Source organism: Eubalaena glacialis, chromosome 1 (genome assembly GCF_028564815.1).
Source record: "Eubalaena glacialis isolate mEubGla1 chromosome 1, mEubGla1.1.hap2.+ XY, whole genome shotgun sequence".
NCBI classification, from domain to species: Eukaryota; Metazoa; Chordata; class Mammalia; order Artiodactyla; family Balaenidae; genus Eubalaena; species Eubalaena glacialis.
Window position 1 is genome coordinate 17,318,983 of NC_083716.1, and position 10,810 is coordinate 17,329,792.

At 49.4% G+C, this 10,810-nt stretch overlaps 1 long non-coding RNA gene across 2 annotated transcripts in view; it reads right to left on the reverse strand.

The window, feature by feature from the left end:
* The window catches only part of LOC133093437 (uncharacterized), a 51,641-nt gene extending 41,318 nt beyond the window's left edge, over window positions 1-10,323 (reverse strand). Inside the window, exons 1-3 of one of the 2 annotated variants that reach the window (XR_009701274.1) lie at window positions 10,291-10,323; window positions 9,903-10,210; window positions 5,493-6,191 (exon numbers count right to left, since the gene is read on the reverse strand). This is a non-coding gene — a long non-coding RNA (uncharacterized LOC133093437). Of the gene's footprint in view, window positions 1-5,492; window positions 6,192-9,902; window positions 10,211-10,290 lie in introns of those variants that run through there. The other variant, XR_009701273.1, reaches the window with a different exon arrangement.
* Between the last annotated feature and the right edge of the window lie 487 nt (window positions 10,324-10,810).

The window sequence follows — 10,810 nt, forward strand, 5'->3', positions numbered from 1 at the left end:
GCTGGCCCCTGCAAGAGTAATGTTGGCTTGTGCTAAGATGGGCATGGTGACAATGGAGAGAAGTGGACGGATCCATGCTGCAAAGTAGCATTGATTGGACTTTCTCATGTTTAGAAAGTGGAATTGATAGTAAGTACGCATGGAGTGGATATAGGGGTGGGATGGAAGAATGGGGACTCAAGGAAACTGGGTGGATGGGAGTGTCCTGTGCTATGAGGGGGAGAGGAGACTGGAGGAGGAGGAGGCTTAGGATAGATGACCATGATTTGTTAGGCCCTGTTAATTTTCAGACGCCTATTAGATGTCTAAAGGAAAGTGTCACTTAGCAGTTGACCACACAAGACAAAAGTTCTGGGGAAAGATCAGGGTCGGAGATTTGGGGATCATCTGCTTTAGGTGACATTTAACATTATGGGTCTGGATAAGGTTACTTGAAGAGAGAGAGTGTTCAGGGCAAGGATGGAGCCTGGGCCTGAGCTCTGGGCACTCCAGCGTTGGAGGTCCACAAAAGAGAAGGAGCCAGCCAGCAAAGAGACCAAGAAGAGACAGCCAGAGAGGTAGGAGGAAAACCAAGGCAGTGTGGAGCCCAGAAGCCAAAGAAAGGGAGATTCAAGTTGTCTTTCTTTTGTAATCCTGCTTCCCTGCCACCCCCAATCTTCTTAATCCGCCCTGTGTCCTCCTGTAAAGGTGCCGCCCTGCCCCTCGGCTCTCCCGTTCTCAGTGGTGCCACACCCACCCCACGGACCAGTGCTCCTGTGCCGTCTCTCCTGGTCTCCTTTGGCATCCTGGCACTAAATGACTAAATGACGTGGCCCTCGACAGGTCCTTGCCCCTCCACGGTTCCCCATTCCTCCTTGGACGGGAGGAGGCTGGGGATGGTGATGCCTTGCTGACAGCCTCCCCAAGACAACATGACTTCAGGCTCCTCTGCGTGCCCACGCCAGGCTCTCCAAGTCTGGGCTTTGCTTTGGCGCGGCTCCGAGCTCTCTTCTTGGTGGCCTTTCCCCACAGATCATAGGGCCGCGGTCTCTGGAGACAGTCCCAGGCATCCAGGGGACCTGCTAAAAGCATCACTCACAGGTGGGGCACGTCCAAGGGCCACGAAACAGCACTGGGAAAGAAGCCCAGAGGAGTGTCAGGGGAACATAACCCGGCCTTGGGCCCAGAGCTGCCATGTGGGTTGCCCATGACGTGTCCAGCCACTGGGGTGCTCTGCTCGCCAAAGGAGGGCACCCCCAGGGCTCCATTTGCATTTGCCCAGAGGGACGGATTTTTTCTCATTCGCACAAAAGCACCCTATGAGCAGTGCCATGTGACCCCAATTTGGACGTGTCACCTGTACTCCTTGTTCCTGACACTCTGACTTCTCTGAGCTTGCTTGGTTTCTTTAAGCCCACAGCCTGAGGTCTATAGGCCTGTCACCATTATCTTTAAGCCTACCATTCGCACTATTCAGGCACGTTGCCCAATGCCTGGCTGGCCTCCTGAAGTTTGGGGGCCACCCCACATTTCTTTAGGTTTGCTGTCTGGATGATTTAAGCCTGTTGTGTCATATCTCTAGGCCCGCTGCCAGACTGCCCAAAGCCCTGGGGCTGCTGCTGAGCATCAGGGCTACCCGGGACATGAGCGCTGCTCTGAGGGGCTGCTGTCAGGAAGGGGGATGAATGACCCCATCTCTGGCCTCCAAAGGTGACCACTGTGATTACGCCAAGGGCTCAGCCGGGCTTTGAAAGGAGCGTTTGTATGGTTTGTTTCCCTGTATGATACCTCCAAGGCCAAATCCCCCAGAGACTGATCCATGTACCCGTTTTGCTTTTTTTTTTTTTTTCTGGTAATCCATGCTTAATAGGGATGCCTCCAGCCGGGGGCTCAGTGTTGGCAGGGCAAGCAGACAGGAATGGCCAGCAGCAGGGGTGGAAGCGGGCCAAGAAAAACCCCCAGGCCTCAGGTGGTGGCAGGAGGGCTGTTCAGATGCCCTGGCCACCAGAGCCTGGCCTCTGGGCTCCCGAGGACCCACCTGGCCTAGTGCCAGCAGCTGCTGCCTGGTCCCTGCAGAGAACCAGGGAGACAAAACAGAGCCCGGTTTTAAGAGAGACACAAAGTGGTCTCTTCACGGAGCCCTGCAGCAATCTGGACCAATACAGACTGATGCTCTCACACAGGGAGGGGGCCTCGAGAAGCGTAATGTACAATATCCATCACGTGCAAGAATGTTGTGCTTGGGGCTTCCCTGGTGGCGCAGTGGTTAGGAATCCGCCTGCCAATGCAGGGGACACGGGTTCGAGCCCTGGTCCGGGAGGATCCCACATGCCGCGGAACAACTAAGCCCATGCGCCACAACTACTGAGCCTGTGCTCTAGATCCCGCGAGCCACAACTCCTAAAGTCCGGGTGCCTAGAGCCCGTGCTCCGCAACAAGAGAAGCCACCGCAATGAGAAGCCTGCGCACCCCAGCGAGGAGTGGCCCCCGCTCGCCGCAGCTAGAGAAAGCCTGCGCACAGCAACAAAGACCCAACGCAGCCAAAAATAAATAAATTAATTAAATAAATTTTAAAAATTAAAAAATAAAAAGAAAGAATGTTGCACTTGGACAGAATAATAAATAAACTCTCATTCAGCACTCCCCCACCCCTTACCTGCCAGGCACTGTGCTAAGTGCTTTACACGGACCGTGTCAAATAACGTGCACAAGAATACCATGAAGGTCCCCTTGGTCTCCATCTTACAGATTACAAACCAAGGTTCACACACCTATTCGAATGGCTAACGTTTAAAAAACTAACAATATCAAGCCCTGGTGAGGATGCAGAACTGCGACCCTCATACGTCACTGGCGGGAAGGCAAAGTGGTACAGCCACTGTGGAAAACAACTTGGTGGTTTCCTATAAAGTTAAACATACACAAACCATATGACCCAGCAAACCGACTCCTAGCTATTTATCCAAGTGAAACGAAATCTGTATGTAAATGTTTATAGCGGCTTTATTCGCAATCACCAAAACTGGAAGCAACCCAAGCGTCCTTCAACAGAGGAATGGATAAAATAAACTAGTTCTTCAATCCCCCAGAATATTACTCAGCAATAAAAGAAACACACTGTTAATACAGGGAAAATATGGATGAATCTCAAATGCATTATTCTAAGTGAAAGAAAACTGGAATCTAATGGTTACATACTGTATGACTCCATTCATATGACATTCTCACAAAGGAAAAACTATAGGGACAGAAAACAGATCAGTGGCTGCCAGGGGCTGGGGGTGGGTGGAGGGGATTGACTATAAAGGGGTATGGGTGAATTTTTGGAGGGTTTTGAAAATGTTCTCTATATATCTTGATTGTGGTGGTGGATCCACCGTTGTGTATGTCTGTCAATACCAGCAGAACTGCACACTCAAAAGGGCATTACTAGTTGCAAATTAAACCTTGATTTTTTTTTTTAATGGAAAAAATCAGAAGTTCAAGGAGATCAAGTAACTTGCCCAAAGGCAACCAGCCAGGAAGTGCCACAGTCGAGATTCAATACCAGCTTTTTCACCACTAAGCTGACGATCATCTGGTCCAAGCCTCCTTCATTTAGAGACCTGGATGCCCCAGGATATTTAGAGAACAGTAGGTTCTGGGGAGACAGCTTTTTTTAAAAAAAAAAATTAACTGAAGGGTAATCTACAAATCATTTTTTTCAACCCCCTTGCTACAAATGTTTTTCAGTTATCTGAAAATATTATCATATCTTAGTACACAGGTCACTAACTCTGTTATGCTTGACAATTGTGCAGAGCTGCAGCCCCCTAGTTGGAGGACCTGGTCATCTTCCTTTCTCTGTCACTATTTGCTGTGTCAGCTTGGGTATGTCATTCACTCCTTCCAGACCCCCGTTTCCTTATCCATGAGAAGCGGACAATTTCACCCACCTCTAGATGAAAATGGGGAGATTAAAAGAGAATCACAGAACCTAGAGTTTTAGATCTTCATGATCTAATTCAACTGCTTTATCTCGGGGGATTGATTCATTCTGCCAGTGATGATAATAATTGTCAACACTTCTTGAGTACTTACGACGTGCTACACAATTTACAGACATCTAAGCTTGCTCCCAAGCCTTGAGGTGGTACTATCTCATTAATACAACAGGAAAATAAGACACTTAGAAATGAAGTCATTTACCAGGATCCCACAGGAGAGCCAGGATTGAACCCAGGTACCCCCATCTCAACTTTCCGCTGCCGTCTGGAGAGTAAGAATTACTAGCTGCACCTCCTGTCCGTTGTCTAAGCAGTAACCTCTACGGAGCTTTCCTCAAAGGGACTTTGGCTACCCCAAAGGATTTTTCTCCAGTGTGGAAGAGCCAGCTAAGCCACAGAGGTCCTCTGTCCTCCTGTTGGACACCTGACCTGTCCCCCATTCCACCAAGCAAGGTGCCGGCGGACAGCCGAGAGTGGCAGAGGGTCATTTGGCCCTGGGCAGGAGTTAAGATGGGGAAGAAGAGAGAAGCCACTTTTCTGGGAGAATGAGTAAGTGTCATGCTCTAACTCAATCCAGGAGGTTTCGTTCGGGCTCATTGTTCCTCATTATCAGAGCTAACTATGTTCAGGAGAAGGGCAAACATGTTCCTAAATTTATGTCTCTGTGTGCGACCACGACAATGCGTGTTTTGTGTGCTTCTCCCTGAAAAACTCCTCTTGTGACACAGGCAACTCAGCTTGGACTTGGTCTTTCATGTGCGTTACCCACTCCGACTGGCCCCCGCTGGCAGATTTTTCTTAAAGTCTAAAATGAGGGGCTAACCTTCTCTTCTCGGCTTTTTCTTCTCTGCTACCTATAATCTTGATTTGACTCACACAAAAGTTGCTCAGTGGGAGACCCACTCAAGAAGGCTTTGACAGGGAACAATGCACGGGCACCTCTACAGAGGCCGGCCCGCCGCGTCGAGAGAGGGTAAAGGGATTAAAGTTTAAAGATGTCATGTATGTTAACCGATCCGTATTGGTTTTATGTATTTTGTCAAAGAGACAGCAGCAGTGAAGCTGGGCCTGGGAGGGCGAAGGGGGTGCAGGGGAGGGAGAGGTGGCTCCCAGGAACTTTGGCCAAAGGCCTCAGCAGAGATAACGAGCCCAAGAAGCTGGAGTGTTTGAAAGGTAATAATAACAATAATAAAGAAGAAAGGGCTGAGAGGAGATTGTCGTGGGATTGTTGTGTGTGTCAGCTTTGTCCTTCCACAATGGCCCAGGGCCAGGAGCCAGGCAGGCGTTGGGGCAGCAGAGGGGCTCCTGCTGAAAGCGGATGCCGCTCTTTCAGCCCGGTGGCTTTCTTCCCGGATAATGCTCCGGTGGGCGCCCTGGGCGAGGCGGGGGAGCCCTGGGCGAGGCGGGGCAGCCCTCTGAAAGGAACGGCTCCCCACCGCCCAGCTCTCCAGCCAGGTACAGCACAGGGCCTGGGAGCAAGGAGGGGGGGCTCCCAAGCCTGCAGGGGGCCTCGGCCCTGACCTGGCTTCTTGTTCTGGGGGGGTGTACCCATAGCGCCCCGCTGCCCTGACGGTAAGTCAAGAGAATAGGTTTGGCCTCTGGAATTTCTCTTCAATATCCCTGAAGGAAACCGGAATTCCCCACACTGATTTCTTTGGACTTACGAGCACTTTTCCTTTCACAGGAACGTCCCTTTGTGAGAGTTGGTAGAATTTTCTCAAGTATCGAATAGGCTGAAAATTGGGTATCTTTGAATCCTCTTTCTGAAGCAGTCCAGTCTCAGACAGGACAAACCCGGCTTCCTTGGAGGAGATGGTGCATGACAAAGGATACTTTCCTAAGTTGGCAACTTCCCATCTTGCTCAGAACTCTAAGGGCTGACAACAGGACAGCCATCCTGGCTGGGCCTGCAGTGTGGATGCTTCAGAGACCAGCCAGGGGAAGGCTTCAGAGCTGGTCTGAAGAACTTTCCACGGGCTTCTATTGGCCATGGGGTGGAGGCAGTAGTATGCTGGATCCAGCACACACTGGCTTGGGAGACCTCATTTCCAGTAATTTTGCAAGCCAGATTTTAAGCCAGTTTTTTTTTTTTTTCCCCGCTTAAACAACACAGATGTATTTTTTTTCACAGTTCTGGAGGCTGGAAGTCCAAGGTCAAGATGCCAGAAGGGTTGGTTTCTCCTGAGGCTTCTCTTCTTAGCTTGTACACTTCACATGTTTGTCCCTCTGCGTGCCAAGAGTCAGTTTTTTAAAATTAAGTTGTATAAACTTAGAACCAGATAAATTATATTAACAGCAAAGGTGATAAACACTCAAAGCATCACTTATTTTACCATTATCTATGCTCTTGTGGTGATGTATATCTACTGTATCTATACGATGGGAATATTGTATAATGGCATGCTTCTGGGCATCTGTTTCTAACTCCATATGTAATGGTGTCACATGGATAGATTAAAATTGGCCATGGTAGAGTAATTACACCATAGAAATTGGCAAATGCTACAAATCAGGGCTTTTCCCCCCTGAAGCATTAGTTAAACATTTACCAGTACACTGGTTGCAGGGTGGTCTGGCCCAGCCCCTCGGTCACTAGACCCAGTCACTTTCCCTCTGAAACAAGTGGGAGAAGAGATGGAATGGTGCGTGGCTTTGAAGACAAACTGTATGAAAGCATGAGTGCTTCTGAGTTTCTTGACCCCATATTCATGCATTCATTCATCCATCCCCTCTTTTCTGTCTCTCACTCAAAAAAAATATATTGCATTAGGAAAATAAATCATTTTCAATTCCAAGACCTTTTATGAACAATCTTTTCCAATGTCTGCCCCAGAGAACACAGGGCAACAGGAGCAGTAATAATAACCAGTGGTCATGGAACAGACCCCAAGTGTCAAACGTCGACCCGAGCACTTCTCATCTGAGCCTCCCAGAAATAGGCAGCGTCTTAGTTCCACATTATGGCTGAGGAAACAAGGCTTGGAGAAGTTCCTTAACTTGGCCAACAGGCTCAGCCAGGAAACCACACCACCGGGGGTTCACACCCAGCCAGGCTGACTCCAGAGTTCTCCCTCTTAACCACTCTGCTCAACTGGTTCCCAGGAAGTATCCTTTTTGACCCAAAGGACACAAACCCAGCTGGCTCCCCACCACCCAGGTCTGGCCAATGGAAAACAGGAAAATGGCAGGAGAGGAGGGTAGGGGCTGAGGACAAGGAGGCCCGAAATGGGGTGAAAAACCAGTGTGCAGGGGACATGGCTGTTGCCCCTCTGCCTCACTTTGGGTACTCGCTCGGCCCTCGAGGCCTAGGAGTTTACAGGGCTGCACACTCCCTGCAGGGTGAGGCTCGCTCAGGCCCGGTCTACAATGTCCCTCCTCCCCGACACACTGGGCCCAACGCTCGCGTGGAATTGTTTCAGGTCTTAAGGGGCAGCAGCAGGAGCCCGAGACCCTGGGCACTGGACGTGCACATCTCTCTCCCCCTGCCCGCGGCCCCCAAACAGGAGAGCATCACAGGCAGGTCCCCAACAACAGTGGGGATATACCACAGTCTTTTTTTTTCTCAACGGCCTCACCATCTACAAGGCACTTTCCAAGTCAATTTCTTATTTGCTCTTCATGATCCTGTGAGGCCAGCCCGTTTAACGAGGATACCTTTTGCGGAAAGGGAAGTTAATACAAATGCGTCTGGGGTTGGGCCTGGGCCACTCAGCCCAGCTGGTCTGAAGCACGGCCTCTGGACTCGCGGTCCAGTGCTCATTTTACTGCAGCATCCGCATGCACTACCCTCCCCCCCAGTCCCCTGCAGGAGGCCTAGTTTCTTAGAAGCAGATGAAATCAATTGGTCCCTGGAAATGTGTCAACGGCTGAGACCAGAAGACAAGTGCTAGGAGGAAAGAAATACTTGAGATTCCTGTTAAGGAACAATGTTGGGTTTGACCTGAATAACACCAGAGAAAAAGGAGGAAATAATAATGTCAGACATTACATAATCCGTGGAGACACAGATGGAAGCTGGAGCTGGAAGGAACACAGCGGGAGAGATTTCAAAGGGGTCACCTTTCCCCACGGAAAGGATGAGGGGGTGGGCAGGGTCACTGACATACACTGAGCTGTTGCCATCTACTAGGCAGTGGCAGTAGATCCTTGCCATGACAATCCTGTGGCCTAAGGATTATTACCTCCAGTCTACAGATGGGGAAACTGAGATAATGAGGGTGATTTCATCTTCCCAAAGCAGCACTGAGATGCCCAAGGGCTCTTCCTCAAATGGGGAGCGGGCTGAGGGATTCAGTATGGTGTGTAAAGGCAAAGACTTTGATAGCCAAAAAGTGGAAACAACCCCGAAGCCCACTAACTGGTGAATGGATAAACAAAATGCAGCAAGTCCATACAATGAAATACTACACACGATCAAGAGGAAAGCACAACAAGGATGGACCTCAACAACATTATGCCGGGACTTGCCTGGTGGTCCAGCGGTTAAGACTCCACGCTTCCAATGCAGGGGATGCGGGTTTGATCCCTGGTCAGGGAACTAAGATTCCACATGCCATGTAGCACGGCCAAACAAACAAACAAACAAAAAACCCCTAATATTACGCTAAATCTTACATTCTCCGCCGGATGATATAAGCCCTAAAATAAAAGGTGAAAGTTGGGGGCAAAAAATTCTTAGCTATTACAATAGTTTGTGGCTTTCCAAAGTTCAACCCTACCTCACAAAATCCTTAGTACTTAATTTCTGTCTTTAGGGAGAATTTTAATTAAATATAATTTTTCCCCTTGGGGAAGGTGTGGATGATAATGAAAGAAAGGTTGAGAAGCACTGTGCTAAATAAAAGAAGCCAGACACAGAAGACTATATAATGTATGACTCCATGTATAGGAAATGTGAAGAAAAGGCAAATGTACACAGAGAGAAAGTAGATGAGCAGTTGCCCGGGGCTGGGCGTGGGAACAGGGTGTGACTGCAAATGAGCAGGAGGGACCTTTCTGGGGTGATGGAAATGTTCTAAAATTGAATTGTGGTGACGGTTGCACAACTCTGTAAATTTCCTCAAAGTCATTGAGTTGTACACTTAAAACAAGTGAGTTTTCTGGTATTTAAATTATACTTCAATAAAGCTATTAAAAAAAAAAAAAAAGGAAGAACACAGGCTCAGGGATCTGCCTGAGAGACCTGGCTCCAGTCTGGTTCCCTCACTCGCATGGCCCAGGCAGGTCCCTCTGGGCCTCAGTGTACTCATCTGTGAAATGGAGCTGCTAAGAGAGCTTTGGGAGGCTGTGGGGATGCAATGAGTCAGGCACGGAGAGTGAGACGGAGGTAGAAAAACTCCTCAACTTTCAGGCCTCAGATGACACAGCACCTCCCTGAGGGGCCCTCCTAAATGCTTGGAGGCTCTTACCCAGCATGTCACCGGGTATATTTCCCTGCGGCACTTACTGAAATTTCAAGGTGCCCTTTTGTTTACTTGGTTATTGTGTGTCTCCCCACCCTCCTCTGGAATGTTAGCTCTGGGCGGGCAGGGACCTAATCTACACCATCCCTGTTAGAAGGACACCCCACACTGGCACAAAGCAGAGATGTAAAAATGTTAGCTATGGTTATTATTACTGGTAGAATGCCAAATGAACACAGGCATGTGAGCTAAGTTTGTTCATCCAGAAGTCACAAATTTCTGGAGCTGCCTTTCCTTCACAAAGACTTCTATGTCAGGTGTGTGGAGGAGCGAACAATTCCTGAAAAAAAAATTGCTTTAATGACATTGCTTCATTGGCCCTGCCTGCCTGCTGTAGTGATTCTTATCCTAAGGGCCACCGGGGCTCATTAACTACTGAAAACATATGCAGCCTGTTGTTTGTAATCAAGCATATACATTTGTGCATGTGTGTGTGTACTGGGGGGGGGGGGGGGTGATGGGCATTCGCACTCACCAGAATTTCAAAAGGGTTCACGATGGAAATAAAGCCATGATTCTCTGATGCTCCAGGTAAAATGAAGATGAAGACTCCTAAGTACGGAGGCCGTGCCCCCTTCTCTGTCTCTCTCTGTCTCTGTGTCTCTCTCTCTGGATTTCAAGTACTACACACACACCATCCAAGCTCCAACCCTAATGGACAACTTGCGTCTGGGCAGTGATGAGGAATTTTCTCGAAGCTGAAAACAGACCAGCTGAGATAGGAGCCCGGCGAGATGGGAAACAGGAAGACTGGAGACCTCAGGGCTCACACAACATCTGTTCCTGTTATAGCAAATTGTGAAATTAGAACCTGGGCTGGGCACGCATAAAGAAAGCCGCAAAGAGAGAAAAGGAGACCAAACCTCGCTTTGCTTCCGGCAGCCGGCGACGCCATCCACCTGGAGCTCATGCGCAGGCGCAGGGCACAGAGACGGGGGCGGGGCTGGCCCGGGGGCACCTGCCCCCTGGGCTCTGTAGGTTGCGGGCTGAGGCTGGGTGATCAACAGGCTTCTATGGGTGATTTTCCAGGTGTGTGTGTGCGTGCGTGTGTGTGTGCGTGCGTGTGTGTGTGTGTGTGCGCGCGCGCGGTGGTGCGATTGCGCTAGAGAGAGAGGAGAGAGAAAAATTAGCTCTCTACCATGAACAGAACATACTTCACCATCCACTCTTAAAACAGGGTGTCAGACAGCCAGGGGCCCAGGAAACCAGCTCCTATTCTCTGAATATTATGGCCCTTAAAGAATAAAAACAAGAAGGGAGAGGCGGGGGGAACGGGCTCATTACACCTACCAAGCGACAAATCACTTGGAAAACATAAATACGTTTTCAAGGACACTCCTCCACTAACGAAGCTAAAGTGTTTTTCTTTTAAACCCCAGCAAG